Source organism: Biomphalaria glabrata, chromosome 1 (genome assembly GCF_947242115.1).
Source record: "Biomphalaria glabrata chromosome 1, xgBioGlab47.1, whole genome shotgun sequence".
Taxonomy (NCBI): domain Eukaryota; kingdom Metazoa; phylum Mollusca; class Gastropoda; family Planorbidae; genus Biomphalaria; species Biomphalaria glabrata.
The window spans coordinates 30,090,706-30,107,598 of NC_074711.1; the positions used below are offsets into that span (position 1 = coordinate 30,090,706).

The following is a 16,893-nucleotide window of genomic DNA, read 5'->3' on the forward strand; positions in this document are numbered from 1 at the left end:
ACTACAAAGATTCGAACACACTTTAGGAAACATACATAGTCCAAGGGGAGACTTTCAATCAAATTGAGGCTAATCCATAAAAAACGACGGATATATTGCCAAATTAGGCCTTTTTTATTTCATCAATAACAATTATAATTATAATTCTTTAAAAAAAAATTTTCAGCACTAAATCAAATTATAATTAAAACGTAAACAAAGTGCAGATTACTGTAAACAACCTTTAGAATGTAAATCTCAAATTCTTGTTTGCACGTACTTACTGTATAAACACAGCTGTCATTTAACTAATCTAGACTCGATCTGCTCATGGGGAATGCTATTGGACTATATGCATTTGTATTGTACCGATATCTGATGGACATCATTATTATTATCGTTTATTTATGTTTAGCGGCCCCCGAAATGGGAAAAGACGCTATTAGTTTTGTGTGAAATGTCTGTCTGTCCGTCCGTCCGTCCCGTTTAGATCTCGTAAACTAGAAAAGGTAGTGAAAATCCGACATCATAATATTTTAGACCATTCAAAGTTCTGATGTAACGTCAATTTATTTCTTTTCTGAAAGCGAAAAATCTAATTTTTAAAATCAATTATGAAAGCAGTTTTTTCATAAAAATACACCATTTTTAAAACTATTCACTATTAATAGTAACAAACACGGGAGGCTTTTGAATAAGGATATACCTGTTACTATTTTTTTAAAGCATCTATGCAAATCTATTTACTATGCATATAAGTGGAACATAATTTAAAACAACAATTAATAAGTAGTTTTTCATATTATTGCGTGAACTGTAGAGATTCTATTACTATAGAACACTAAAATAAAGGATTTAAAAAAAAAAATTGAGGCTTTGAATAACAGATATACCCTTTACAAAACAATTAGATCAATTAGATACTCATTATAAGAGATCAGTTACGCCAGGTTCACATCTAACTTCACATTCACCTATCCCTTGGTCTGCTGCACCGTTGGGGCACAGCACTGGATCTGCCAACCTTATTTCTCCATTCTTCTCTGTCATTTGCCTTTGATAGAATTTCATTCTGATATTCTTTCTGAAAATAATGAAACCTGCCTTTTTACCTGCCTGGGTGGACCACTTCAGGGGCCGATTTTGAGTTTGTGTTTCCGCACAAACTGTCTTTGTAACCTTGTTTGTTCACGTGACGTGTATTTCCCATTGAAACAATCCCCGAATGAATTTAGTCATGATGTTAATGACCACACTGGATCCTGAGAGTTGAATAAGACGAAACATTGTCCTAGTTTGAAACATTGTTACAGTTACCTTCCTTGCTTGTAAATTGAAGCGCCTAATGAAGCTCCGTGTCTCTCCTCTGGCAATCAATACAGCGCTGTTCCCTCCCTTACAGAACTACATTCTACCCTCCAATTAAGTTAGTCTCCTAACTCCTCCCAACTTTCTATCTTCCTCTCCATTTCTGGCAAGTTTGTTCCCCCCCCCAGGTTTATCTATATCTATCATTTAAACGCTGTATAACAATGTTATGTCCCCCCCCCCCCCCAGGTTTATCTATATCTATCATTTAAACGCTGTATAACAATTTAATTTTTCCTCCCCCCCCCCCCCCCAGGTTTATCTATATCTATCATTTAAACGCTGTATAACAATGTTATGTTTCCTCCCCCCCCCCAGGTTTATCTATATCTATCATTTAAACGCTGTATAACAATGTTATGTTTCCCCCCCCCCCCCAGGTTTATCTATATCTATCATTTAAACGCTGTATAACAATGTTATGTTTCCTCCCCCCCCCCCCCCCGAGGTCTATCTATATCTTTTATTTCAACGCTATATAACAATGTTATGTTTCTTCCCTTCCTTAACTTTTAATGTTAGACCTCCCTTTCCCCGTAGGATCATTAAAACTCTACGTCCTCTGTTAAAGCTGTCATCCTGGTTTGTTTTTGCCAGATTTTTTGTTTGGTTTATTATCTACATCTATCAACATCTATTTTTTTTTTTTAATTATCTACGTCCATCAACATTTTTTAAAAACATTATCTACATCTATCATCTTTTTTTTTTTTAAATCTACATTTATCAACATCTCTTTTTTTAATTATCTACATCAGTGATGCCCTAAATACGGCCCGCGACGTGGTTCCATCCGGCCCGCCGAAATATCGGCACAAAGTGTAGACAACCCCATCGAAAAAAAAAGGTTGACTTATGTATCTTTACCTACGTTAGGGCTCTCAATATTTCTTTAATAGATTGGTACCATGACCTTTAACATTATTGTGTTTATGACATGAGAATCTAATACAAAAAGAGAACGGATCTTAACTATTTTTGTGGAGCTTGATAATAAGCCAACATATTTGATGTGTAAAGAAAGTGTGGCTGTTTCAATAAAGAACAACATATGAACGTCATTATGAAACAAAGATGACGTCATTTTTGGTTTGAGCCGCGAATAAAAAGATTATTAAACTACGCCTAGAGATTGGAATATCAATGGAAATATTTACAAAAAGCGACAAGAAAATGAGTCGGCGTCAAAGCTAGATACAATGTTGCTCTTATTTTAAGGTCAGAAATTAAGCCAATTTCGGACGCGTGAAATAAAATCACTTCAGATATCCAATTCCTTAATGTAAGAACTAGCTCCACGGGTTTCTAATCTAATAGTTTCAAATTCAGGTCAATTTCATTTCTTTTTTTTTTGGTACATTTTCGTTCATGTGGCCCGCGACACGAGTGTCAGAAATTAAAATAGCCCGCAGGTCGAATTAGGTTGTGCATGACTGATCTACATCTATAAACATCTAATGGTCTTAGATATTTTTGATACATACAGGCTAACAAAAAACAAATGTTTAAAAACACAACAACAACAAAGTTCCATTCTATGCTCAACAGAATGGTACACACTGGGGCTATTCATTTCAAGAGGGGGATAAACATCTTCTTAACTATGACTTTCTTCAGCATTATAGATGGGAGCTAGATTTACCTGTTTGGGAAAGGGGGACATATCTACTTACATTAGACATTCTTTAGCATTGTAGGTCTACTCGTTAGGGAATGAGGACACTGGTCTCTCAAGTGAGACATTCATCAGCATGAGAGGCACTTGTCTGAGAAGAGGAGACACACTTCTCAGCAGACACATTTTACTCTAGAAACTTTTGTAGAATATTGTCTTTTGTTTTAAAATGAATGCATTGTTTCTTCTATCATGATGTCCATCTCCTTTTTCACTTAGTTTGATAATGTTTTCATTTTTTGAAATCCTGTAGAATAGTTTTGTAGTTGCTCTTTCACTTATTTTGTAAATGTCTGCTTAGTGTGATTTGTTATTCATTTGCACGCCTGTTGGTAACTTGACCGTTCGAAACATCACTCCCAGTCACGGGCGGTGTCCAATCGATGGGCCGTCTTCTTTTGTTCTGCCCAGGCAGTCATTGTTTTACCGGAGATTAGAACTCAAAAAACACTCGGAGCATGAAACAATAGGATTAAGCTATGCAGAGATTTTGAGATCGTCTCTCACGCTCAGGTAACAAGCACGTTGAGGTCTTAAGCTATCAAGTAATTCATCCATTTTGTAGTCGACCTCTGAGTGGTAAAGCCCTACCCCATCTAAACATATAATGGTATTGATAGATCAAATCGATACTAAACGTACATGTAGATGATTTAATGTAAGTTGTACAGAGTTCTTGGACTGTATTTTATTTTTAGAATGCATTCCTTTTAAGTTGTAATGCCTAAAGTATCCTGACCCTAACAGACCCTATGACTTCAACAAGGTAAATGCAATAGTGTTAGCCTCTTGTTTTCAATCTCTCCTTGATGAAGATAATACGCCCCCTAGCGTCACCAATTCTGTTTTGACAATGCGAGTGTCCGGGGAGGAAATCGATTGGTTTTCCTGTGGCACTATTTACCAATGTAATTAATTATGTAAGCGATGCTCTGCTGGAGACCAATGAACCATGAAGGTGGCTATAGAATGTATCAGTCAGCCAGGAGTGGATACTAGTTCCTTGAGGAAACACTTTTCAAACTCTCTCACCTTTCCCAAATATAAAATAAAGCTTTTTGGTTGTCTTGGTAGAAGCTCAGGGCATTGGAATTTTTGTTATCACAACAGACAGACATACATACAGACAGATGGTATTAAGTTTCTCTACATTGTAGAAAGAGCCCGTCTTTTCGTTGGCCAGAGTTTAAAGTGTATGTATAGATCTAGTTTTAGCCTAGAACAAGAATTTATCTGTTGAAAACGTCATTGACATTAATTGTAAATCTGCGGCTAGAAAAATTGAACTATGAAGAATTTGAGCTGAAAGGTTTGCAGACATCAAAAGTTCAGATACTGGACCGCCTGGTGCACTGCTTAGTTTGAGCCATGGAGTCTGTCCTCACAACCTTTATGAATAAAAGATAGATTATGGGAGTGCTGGTCTAGTTGAGATCGCAGTCTGTTGGGTTGAGTCCTTTTTTTTTTGTTCGATAGTTAAGTATAGTCTTTGTAACAGTGAGTTCCAGTCCATGATACCATGAAGCATTGACGAGAACATTGTTAGTATATGATATCGTTCTTCAAATAGTCCGTCTGTTTGGAACAAAACTTGTACGGCGTTAGTTCTCCCACATCTTAGTCTAGGATTAAGTTCAAACTTTGCACAGGTAATCATTGCCCCTGACAAAAGCATAACCAATAAAAAGATTATTAAAAAATTATCAATTAATGAATTAATTACTGTTAATTAAATCATTTTGATTTGATATAGGAAAAGTGAAAGAAATCTTGGACAGTATTGAGATATATGGCTGTAAAAGTTCATTTCCTTCCCTTATGTCATTTTTGCTTTTTTGGTTTTTTTTTAAAATATTTTGTATATTTTACTTGTTTTAGCGTAAACTACTCTTATTTGTATATGTCTTTCAGTGAGTGTTATGGAGTGGGTGCCAGTTTCTGATGTAACCATGAGAAAAAGTGAACGGATGGTTTGGTTGTGAAGGCTGAATAGATTCTGATGAAATGACGAGGTGGTCTGTCGTAGTTCAATGTAAGAAATACTGATGTGTAGTTAAAAAAAGGGGGGGGGTAAGCGAGAGACAGAAGTATGTCTTGTTTGAAGTATCTTTTTTTTTTAAACTTCATTCCCTACATACATCTATATTGAAGTTGAACCTGTGTATAGTGTTAGTAACAGTTACATTGACTTTTGTTTAAATTCGACGTCTGTTCAAGTTTATTTCAAGTCATACATATACAAATCTAATACATGTACAGCTGTGTAGAGATAGAAACCAACAACCAAGTATCAACACTAAGCTTTATCAAGTGTGTGTGTACATATATATATTGGCTGACGTAACTTTTGAGTAGGATTGTTGTATGTAAGTGGGTCCAAGGGGGTGAAATATGTTGTAACTAATTTGACGCCCTGTAATTGAATTTCTGTTGTCATACATTTCTCTACTAAGATTGAAAGCTGTAAATATTTGTTCATAAGAGTCACGCGTTTATTTTGTTTAACCAAAAAAGATTTCGAGCTTTCTTGAGATTTTGTGAAACTTCAGTAGTACACCTACAAGAGTAAGTTGAATTAGCTTTCAGGAGCTACAACCCGACACAACACTCAGGAGAATAGGTGGCGCTAAATTTCTAATAAAAGTTTGTACTGAAATTGGTTGGTGTTTCTGAAATACAAAGTTAGTCCTCGGGATATGAGATTTGGCGTAATAAATTCCATTAGGTAAAAATATATTTCCATGCTTGAGATAATGGTACATAGAGGAAATCTATTACCCGGTGTCTATAATGAATTAAATTACCCGGTGTCTTTAATGAATTAAATTACCCGGTGTCTTTAATGAATTAAATTACCCGGTGTCTTTAATGAATTAAATTACCGGTGTCTATAATGAATTAAATTACCCGGTGTCTATAATGAATTCAGCGGAAATCAAAGACTTACTTGGACAACCGAAACTTGATATTTTGGGTTTGATACAAATATTCATCGTGGTATTGATAACATTTCAGCCTACAACAATATTTGATTAGTACTCGTGTCTTGAATTTTCTCTTCTGTCTTCAAAGAAAGATATTCTATTTTCGTAATTTTCGGTCTAGAATGTTCTCTGCTTTACAAAGAAAGATATTCTATTTACGTAATTTTCGGTCTAGAATGTTCTCTGCTCTACAAAGAAGGATATTCTATTTACCTAGTTTCTGTCAAGAATGTTGTCTGTTAATGAAGAGCTTTCCAGTTGTCTTTCATTTTCGATGGCTTCTATTCTCTTTCACTATGACCTTATCGACTGGACCTGTTCATTTTTTGTGCTTCATTAAATCTCTGCAAACTGGACATTCACACGCATTATTGGCTATTTTCCAGGGCATTCTTAGACTTCAAACCAAATCATCCTGGCTTGTTGAAAGTCCCTTGCACAACATCTAAATTTAGAGATGTTCTCAGAATTACTTCTTAATTTACTGATGACACATTTGTCTCAGAGAAAGGAATGCTTAAAGTTTGTTGAAGTTTATTCCGACAGAAGTGAGAGAAGTGTTCAACAGAAATTGGTCTTGTAGTCCTACATTATGTCTATATGTATATTTTGCACATAGTTGTTGACGGTCGTTGACTTATAGCACCAAAGTGCTGGTAGGCAACTAGACCCGCTGTAAGCGTGTTATATTTTTACTTATAAAACCTGAAATAAATTGAAGAACTTCTTTGTGAACAAAACTTAATAAAACTTTTTTTGTAATACAAACACATTTAAATTAAGATGAAATGAAATACTTATATTTGAAACCAATCGAGCTCATTGTCAAAACACTTTCACTGTGGCATCCTGTAGTGTACTTAACACAGCTTATGACATCGCCACTAATCTTACATCATGCTACAAGACTAATATTAAATGTATGGAAACACACACTCACACACTCCATCGGTCACTTTATACGAAATGGTGCATTAATCCAAGAATTGGTCATACGGTGAATTTATTATTTAACTGGTAGCCTTATAATGCATAAATATACGAATATTGCAAGGATTCTCATGCTAGATAAATGTTGTTCCAATGCACATCGCTGGTAAATGAAAGCGACTCTTCGTAAATTTTAGTTTACTTATTTCATTAGATTGGACCTGCATAACTTTTCAAATAGTTCCCTATAAACAAACAGAAGTTGTTGACAAACTGGTCTTATATGGACTTATAACTTAAAATTAGTCTTCATCCTACCAGGTCTCTCATAACCACAGGCACCATTGGTAACCACACCGTTTTTTTTTTTTCTTCTTTTATCTCTCTCAGAGAGGCGTTCCAAGTGAACACTACTCCATAAGCTGTAACTGTGACATTGCTAAGAAACGTTCTCCTAGTGTTATTGAACTGGTTGATGGCTACGCTTGTTTGCTATGCTAGAGTACGGAGTGCTCAACTGTTTGATGGATACAGACTAATTTTAAAGTCGATCTATAATTTTAGACTTTCTTTCTCGGTAGTTGCAATATTTAGCGGCCATCAATAAGGGGAAAAGCCGATAGATGTAGACTAGAATCATGTCTACATTCTTACATATTTGTGCTAAACAGTTCACTATTTTAGTTTTCATTTACCACCATCTGTAGTTTTTGTGTAAGGCTGATTTTGTACAGGTATTTTTCTCTCACTACCTATTCTCGGATCAAGTTTGATTTTCCGCAATTATTCATATTCGTAAACAATACTTAAAACAATAAAAAAATTTAACAATTTCCTTATGGATAATAAAGATTATTATTATTATTATTATTATTATCAATTAGTGGTAATTAATTAATTTTGGTATACATAGAAAAAGGGAGTTAAACCTTATAGTATTGAGAGATATGACAGTAGTTTTGTGGTTCTCTCCCTTAGATAATTTTAAAAAAAAATTATATTTTGTTTGTCATGCAACTTGAACAGTTTTATCTTCCCCATTGAGCTTACATCTTTGACGCCGCAGGGCTGTCAGTTCAGTTGTGTCTAGCCACCTCCCCCTTCCCATGCTCCCCAACCCCTCATCATTAATACATAAATAATATCTGTTTACAGCAACAATCAATATCCCCCCCCCCTCTTGGCTTTTAATATTTCCCGTCCATGTCACCTCCTGTTCACAACACGGGCTAATTTAGCAGCATCTCACCGCCACACGCCAGAGCTCGGCCAAAGCTGTAGTTTTCTCGGCTGACATTTGGAGAATAATTGCCAACTTAGAGTCCACGTAATAGAGGAGTATACGCAGAACGTAGATGTCGTTGTTTTTTTTTGTGTGGGTCTTAGTGTACAGTCCATCTTTTAAGTGACTAAGTGGGTATGTAATGGACACTTGATTTTTACATTATCCTAATTATGTGTCGTGTGTGTTTCTTACTATAAACATTTCTTCTGAAGCGTTCATTCGACTATTGTAAATGTCTCACTAGTTCGTGAATGTTTCTTTTAGTCATAGAATCATTGTCGCAAGAACAAATCTATTGTCCCCTCCCCATCTATTTTGTTCCTACTAGAATTATGCGATAGATGAGATTTTCTTAGGCCTTTGCCATTTATCGACTTAAAAAAAATATCTTAGGCGTTCTACTTAATGTGCGCGTTCACAATAGTTGAACTTTGTACTTAAAATAAACAAGGTTACAAAGACAGTTTGTGTGGAAATACAAACTCAAAATCGGCCCCCGAAGTGGTCCACCCAGGCAGGCTTCAATATTTTCAGAAAGAACATCCGAATGGAATTATATCAGAGACAAATGACAGATAAGAATGGAGAAAGAAGGTTGACAGATCTTGTGTAGTGCTCCAACGGTCCAGCAGATCAAAGGATAGGTGAATGTGAATGTAAAGTTAGATGTGAACCTGGCCTAACTAGTTACCCTTTAAGACCTTGTGGTCTATAGGGCAGATAATGTAAAGTTCATCTGTGTGGCCTACGGTACACGAGGGTGTCATGTAGCCAGCACAACGACCAACAGTCTTTACTTTTCTCCAACTAATGTCAGGTACCCATTAGAGCCGGGTGGACTCAGAGGCGCCTAAAGATTCCGAAGTTGAAAATCCCAGTCTTCACCAGGATTCGAACCCGGGACCCCGGTTCGGAAGCCAAGCGCTTTACCGCTCAGCTACCGCGCCTCCCCTGGCCTAACTGAAGTCTTATAATTGATGTAATTGTTTTGAAAAGGCTCTATCTTTTATTCGAATCCTCAAGAACAAAAAAAATCCGTTGAAAAGAAAAAAAAAAGGGATAAGAAAATGCAGTTTACAAGATTACTATTCGTTTTAAATAATGTCTAACTTATAATGCATACTAAAGAGATTTTTTTCTTTTTAAAAAAATAGTAAACATTTGTTTGTATGTAAATATAGTACTTAGTATAACAGAACTTACATAACTTAACAATACAAATATAAAAAAAATATTTTGACAAAAAAATCTACAACCGTTTGCATAGATGTGTTAAAAAAATAAAGTGCCTCAGGTGTTTGAGTGTTTAATAGTTAATAGTTGTAAAAGTGGTGTATTTTTATGAAAAAACTGCTTGCATAAGTGATTTAAAAAATTAGATTTTTCGCTTTCAGAAAAGAAAAAAGTAGCCGTTGCATCAGAACTTTGACTGGTAAAAAAAAATTGTGATGTCGGATTTTCACTATCTTTTCTAATTTACGAGATCTAAACGTGACGGACGGACAGACATTTCACACACAACTAATAGCGTCTTTTCACCTTTCGGGGGCCGCTAAAAATTCCTCTTTCAGATTATTCGATCTATGATGCAGATGACGTAAAGGCCATTCGTATCTATGACTGATAGTTAACGACGGTGCCATGTGGCCAGCAGTACAAGCAAAGGCACTAATCTTAGGTACCCATTAGAGTTGGGTCAATTGAAAAAAATCTAGTTTTATCCGGGATTCAAACCCGACTCTGAAGCCAAAAGTCTTTACTACTCAGCCACCACACCACCTACGTTTTACTATTTGATGAGAATTTTGTTTTAGTTAAAAACTCGTTTGGCAAAAAAAAAAAAAAAAAGATGATAAAATAGGACATTTTTTTTTCGCTTTTCAGAAAAACTATTATAGACATGAGACTATAAACTATTTTGTATAAAATACTTGGCAAATATATCGGTATTCCTTTAAAATAGCATTTATATACGTCAAACGAAAATTCTTGCTCTCTCTCTAAGTCTTTTTTTTCTGTCTCTCCATTACCCTACCCTTCATTAAGAATTAAATAAACACAATTTAATATTGTTTATGTTATATTTTTGGAATGCAGAAAAATGCCACCCGCGGATTAAATGGTCTGGGCTGGGAGTTAAAGAAATTGTAATGTGTGGCATTTCAATGGAATGTCAATCAATTGTCTTAAAGTAGCGAAAGTACAACATAATAATAATAATAACAATTGTTTTTGTAACAATACGAAATAATTTGTCCTCATATCGTGTCGCGAGTTTTTCGACTGTGACCAACTTTAAGTTTACTTTCAGTCAACTACCAAAATGAAAAACAAAAAAAAAAAACAAAAAAAAACAACAAAACAAAAAACAACAAACAAACAAAAGCAAAGATGGGAAGAACATTTTTGTGATGGAAATATTTCCCTCGGATTGACAGCAGTGTCCATTATGGAGTACAAAAAATTTGTAATAAAACAAAATGGAATAATAATAATAAAAAAAATTAACTGAATGCGGAGAAAATTGCTTCATTACTGGACGCTTTTTCGTTGAATCTGTGACGAAATTTCTAATCTTCTAGAATCCTCATTAAAAATATGATAGGAGCCGGTATCGGCTTTTTGTTTCATCTTAATTACACAGCCACACACACACACACACACGGGTTGATCACACACGCACACTCACACATACATACACACACAAACGCTTACACATTTATGCAGGAACGCATGCGCATAAACACATGCTCAGGGCAGTATTATATTCCGAGCATTACGTTTCAAACAATGAGAAGAAAACAAGTGATTACTAGATAGTTCAGGATGGTACAAGATAGTTCAGGATGGTACAAGATAGTTCAGGATTGTACAAGATAGTTCAGGATTGTACAAGATAGTTCAGGATGGTACAAGATAGTTCAGGATGGTTCAAGATAATTCAGGATGGTACAGGATTATTCAGGATGGTACAGGATTATTCAGGATGGTACAGGATAATTCAGGATGGTACAAAATAGTTCAGTATTTTATACAATAGTTCAAGCTTGTACAAGATAATCAGAATGGTACAAGATAATCAGTATGGCACAAGATAATCAGGATGATACAAGATAATCAGGATGGTATTAGATAATTCAGGATTGTACAAAATATTTCCTCATTGTACAAGACATTAGGGATATATCAGTTCCTGTCTCTAGAGTACACTGTACGAACCTGAAGCGCGTGACGTCATGTTTGGCATTATCAACTTAAAGGAAATATGTCTGACTTCCCCCCCCCCCCTCCACCCCTCCCAAATGATCTTTCCCTTCCGCCAGTGTTAGATTTCAAAATCTCCTTCCGGGCTAAATACGTCTGCTACGGGACGGTGTCCAAAGTCGACTGTACTTGTGGGTGAGTCCACTCAAGCCAGACTTCCCTATTAGATTGCTACGTCCTCCCCTGTTTACATGATAAAACATTGTCACACCTTCCTCTTCAACGTCTAGAACAGATGAGGTAAAAAAAACTAGAACAGCATGTCGTCACTCCCCCACCCTCTTTGTTTGTTGTTCCCTTTTCTTCTTTGACAAATTGAAGGTCCTTTTTTTTTTGGTCAATGTTCTGTTAAAGAATAGTATCCTTGTCAAGTAAATACATTGACCAATTGAATAGTATCCTTGTCAAGTAAATACATTGACCAATTGAATAGTATCATGGTCAAGTAAATACATTGACCAATTGAATAGTATCCTTGTCAAGTAAATACATTGACCAATTGAATAGTATCATGGTCAAGTAAATACATTGACCAAGTGAATAGTATCATGGTCAAGTAAATACATTGACCAATTGAATAGTATCATGGTCAAGTAAATACATTGACCAATTGAATAGTATCATGGTCAAATAAATATATTAACGAATTGCATAGTATATTGTATATTATATCAAGTAAATACTTTGACCAATTGAATAGTATCATGGTCAAGTAAATACATTGACCAATTAAATAGTATCATGGTCAAATAAATATATTAACGAATTGCATAGTATATTGTCAATATATAGTATATTGTAAAACTTTAGGTCTATCTCTTTAGATTTTTGTGTTTTCAAATCCAATGTATTTGCCGACATCCTCCTTTCTGACATTTCTGATATGTGCTGACAAAGATAGCTGCGTCTGAAGACTATTTACCACCTCTAGTCAAAGAGCAACAAACGAATTCATTGAAACACTTGAAACTCAGAAAAATACCTTTTGAAGTAGACAAAGAACATCATAATTCTCTTGATTCGATGATTATTGGTTATCATGAAGTCACCTTCTGCAATTTAGGTTTGCTTTTGTTTGTAACGCAGGGGCCGCCTTCAGTGTGTAAAAAAATGTCACCCTTTTTTTCTGAAACACAGACGACTAGTTTATAAATTTGAGGGCTTTCATTAAAAAGATTTTTTATTTACTTGCGAAGTTCCTTTTGAAAATGAGGCACGGTTTGTAGATATGGAAAAATATGCTTGTTCCAACTAGGTTTGCACAGTCATGAGAAATACTGCACTCATCCTTAGTCTTCGGAATCGAAGACATTGCTACTATTATTCATTATTATTCTTTTATTATCGATTTTTCATTTGGACTGTATGAGTCATCGGCACTGGTAAACAAAGAAAACCTTGCAGTAACCAACTACTTTCATGCTAGTACCATTAGCTAGATCACACAGTGACATTTTATGTATAGAGTTTAACTTGGTTAGGAACAGTATACATTATAAAGACATGGCAAAACCTTTCTGTTTGAAGTGAGTGCTACGTAAATACATTGCTAAACTGAACAGCTGATGGATAGTTTTGTCAATTGCTTTTTGCTTCTGAAAACTAGACTTTGTATTTTTAAAAGAAAACAAACGATTTGTGGCCTTTATGAGATAGATACAGCAAACGTGCACATAGTTGTTCACCATTCCCTCTTATACAATTCTTTAGTGCAATAAATCATTTTGGCATTTAGATCTTGGTGTGGGTGAAGTTTCGATCACTAGCAAAATTGTGTGCAAAGCTTTATTACAGATTGTAGATCTATAATTGAAACAATCTGATATTAAGAAAGAGAGCGATTTTTTTCTTTATTCTTCTAGTATGTGTGTCTTTCCCACTAGATCGATATTTGTCACTATTGGACCAGGACCATTTTGTTTGTCTGTAACGTCCACAATGTCACCTGATTGCGTGGCTCAAAGTAGTGCAACCATTTCCCATCGGAGGAGTTCATGTGTAGTTCCTTGTCTTGGTCAAATCTCAGAGGCCAGATCTTCACTCTTGAAATAGTTTCACGAGCATGCTGGGATTAACTAAGTTATCCTTCAGTTTACTGCCGTAATCTAAATTTAGTGGATTTCTGGGATGGCGCCGAGTGCTGCCGCTGGGCTAATGCAATTATCGTTTTATCGATACTCGCCATTGCCGCTCAGGCTACATACAAGTTTTTTTTTTTTCGAAACCCGATAGCCTTCTGCGTTGAACACAACAGGTCAATGAGTTAGGCAGTGTTCGATATGCCAGATATGTATGAGCCAGTTGGTGCTATTTGAGAGAGAAGATTGTTAGTTGAAGTAAACTGAATATTAATCAATTTCAACAATTAATCTATAATCCGGAAAAACGAAATCTTTTCATTTAGCCTACGCAGTAACATGGGAAGTAATACAACCTAGACTTCCTTACCAAGGGGAATTACTCTATTTATTAGCAGCACACGATGCCCTGTGTAAATGAGCGAAGGGCAAACTAAGGCCCTCTGGCTGGTGTAAGGCTCAGACCCTTCACATATTTTATAACAATAACTAAAATTAAACATCAAATGTTCAAGCGTGTTACAAAGATTCACTGTGTCCTAATTTTTAAAGATGAGTAGTCCAGGCAGTATTTTCTTATAATTTTGTTAGAAAACCGTTGTGTCTTATTTGCATTTGACTGAGGCCGTTAAACGACGCTATCTGGAGCCACCATTAAAAAAAAGACTTAGTCTCTTTTCACTTAGTTACATCCATGAACTATGGTTCTATCAAAGCGAACAAAACTTTGGAATTATAAAGACGAATTAAGTGAAAGTCATGGCGAATTGGAGGCATTTCAAAACTTCAGCAGCTTTTTTTTTTTCACAACGAACTTGAGAAATGCTGAGTTAGATTGACCATTGAACATCTGAGTTCACTTTTAATAACTACGCTCCAATATGAACCACATTATGACCAACTGTTATCAAAACTTTTGCAGCTTCATAATTGTGATATTTCAATACAATGTCCCCATTTACTGTAAATATAGATTTATGCATGTATAGCCTTTTAGTTTTTGCAATACCTGTTATAACTTGCACATTCTTTATCGGCAAAATATAGATCCTATGGACACTTATCTCGAAAAGGGCTCTAACGATTTTACTAGAAATGTGCCAGTTGATGTAAATCGTTGGGAAAAAAAATACAAGTTAATTGGCCACACATGGAAACTCGGGTTTGACCGTTATATTTTTTTCAAAGTATAGGCAAATAAAAAATTAATTAAAATTTGGCTTGAGGTCTAGACAATCTTAACCTTGAACACACGTTGGCGGGTATCCCCCTCATGTATTCAGACAGAGGTTCAGGACCATTTGGCGCACCCTCTCTATGGGCTATTATCATTAGAATTGTATCTACTCTTTTAAGTATATTTATACATTCGCTTAACCAGAATTTTTTTTTAGGGGAAAGGGACGGGCCTGATGAAAAATGTACCTTTTTTTTTTAATCACTCCTTCATGATGAAGAGCAAAGTAATCGCTCTTACAAAACAGTCATCGGTCTCACTAAGGAGGAATTGCCTTTAAAAACAATACGTTATTTCTATGTTACTTCTGTTTGCTTTCTCCCGTTTGATGACCTCTGGTTTTACATAATGTTAAGAGGAGAAGATAAGACAAGAACATAGGAGTCGTCTGTCCACAATAAAGTCTGCGTGGGTTTAGTTTGTTGTTCATAACTTTATACTATTTGATTCGACCCTTTGCATATAGGCGTTGGGAAAGGGAAAAGGTTTATTGATACTTTTTTTTTGTGCTAATTTTTCCCCACTTGAAAAGCTCATCGGATTTGAAACGCTCAAACATTTCGGCGCCAAAAGTTACATAGACCTCTCTCCCCTGGCCTGCGATGTCCGTAATCTTAGCATCCTAGTTGTTGTTTTTTTATATCAACTTCAAGGAGGCTTCAAGCACGCTATTTTCAGGTTTACATTGCTCCTCTACGCAAGACATGTCTGCTGTGGCATACTTTATCTCTCTGTATCTTCCTCTCTCTCTCTCTCTCTCTCTCTCTCTCTCTCTCTCTCTCTCTCTCTCTCTCTCACGCTCCCTTAGATGTAATAATGCATGAAACAGATGTGCAGATGGGAAGTCCTGAAAAATATCAATATTTGTTGTCATAGATGCTTTCCAGGCCGATATCTCTGTTGTCATAGATGCTTTCCAGGCCGATATCTCTGTTGTCATTGATGCCTCCTAGGCCTAGGAGTAGCTCTACGGTTTGTTGGCTGAGGGGGAAGGGGGGTCAGGCGTCTATTCATAGTGTGAGGAAGTCTGGGTCAATATCATTTAGATCCATTGTATCTCCTAAAAGGTTCAAAGAATATAATGTTGAACATTGAGTATGTGTGCATGGTTAGTGAGTCTCAACCTTCAACATTTTCAAGATTGACTAGACAATTGAGTACAGGGATTCTCAGACTTCAACATTTTGGATATTGACTAGACATTGGAATTCAGTGAATCTCAGTCTTCAAAATGTGAACACATGCAATAAATTTGAATACGGGGAGTACATTCCTAGACAGTTATATGACTTAGCACAGGTACACGGCAGTCAAACACAAATAAATAAAATACTGTCATTGTTCATATACAAATACATGAAAATAATTGTACATTGCTTCAATAACTTATGTGAAGCTCTTCAAATTATCACATATAAGATGTATTCTAATAGTCCTAATAATTGAAATGTGTGGTCTAGTCATTGTGATTGAGCTCAACTAAAATTACCTTCTTTCGATTTGTAAAATATCCCGTTTCCTAAACCGCGGGTTACCTTGGAGTTATAGATCCTCTATCATCCCTTTATTAATGATATTGCCAATATTTAGAAACTATATTTATGCTTAGTCTTTGTAAATGCGACATTAAATTAACAATTCTGAACATTGTTTGCTGGGTTTATGAACATGTGTGTATCTGAGTGTTATGTCTATGCGTGAGCGTGTTGTATGCATGTGTCTATGTCTTTGAGACGAGAGTTGAGGAAACCCTGAAGGTGAAGTGAAACCTTCCCAACTTGTCACGCATAGGATCTTTGAGTTTGAGATCGACTGCCTACCTCCCCCCCCCCCCCCACCACTTCCCCCCACGGGCTAGATCAATACTGCTGCTAGTCTACAACTGTTCTACGATGCTACGATCATACCCGAAGGTTTCGGTGGCACTGTGCCGAAAATCTATGACTAGAGCTCCATAGACAGACATTGGTTACACACATACATACATAATCATTGAGTGAAAGAGGAATTCGAGACAGCGAAGAGAGAGATACAGACAGGGATAGAGACAGAGATCGAAAGAGAGAGAGAGAGAGATACAGACAGGGATAGAG

At 35.9% G+C, this 16,893-nt stretch overlaps 1 protein-coding gene across 11 annotated transcripts in view; it reads left to right on the forward strand.

The window, feature by feature from the left end:
* Window positions 1-16,893, forward strand: part of LOC106068661 (complexin-like) — a 151,754-nt gene that overhangs the window by 51,657 nt on the left and 83,204 nt on the right. The window contains exon 1 of one of the 11 annotated variants that reach the window (XM_056031833.1): window positions 4,934-5,054. The exons of 9 other annotated variants lie outside the window; for them this stretch is intronic. The gene's annotated coding sequence lies outside the window, so the exon portion shown is untranslated. Of the gene's footprint in view, window positions 1-4,933; window positions 5,055-8,201; window positions 8,354-16,893 lie in introns of those variants that run through there. One more of the 11 variants, XM_056031856.1, reaches the window with a different exon arrangement.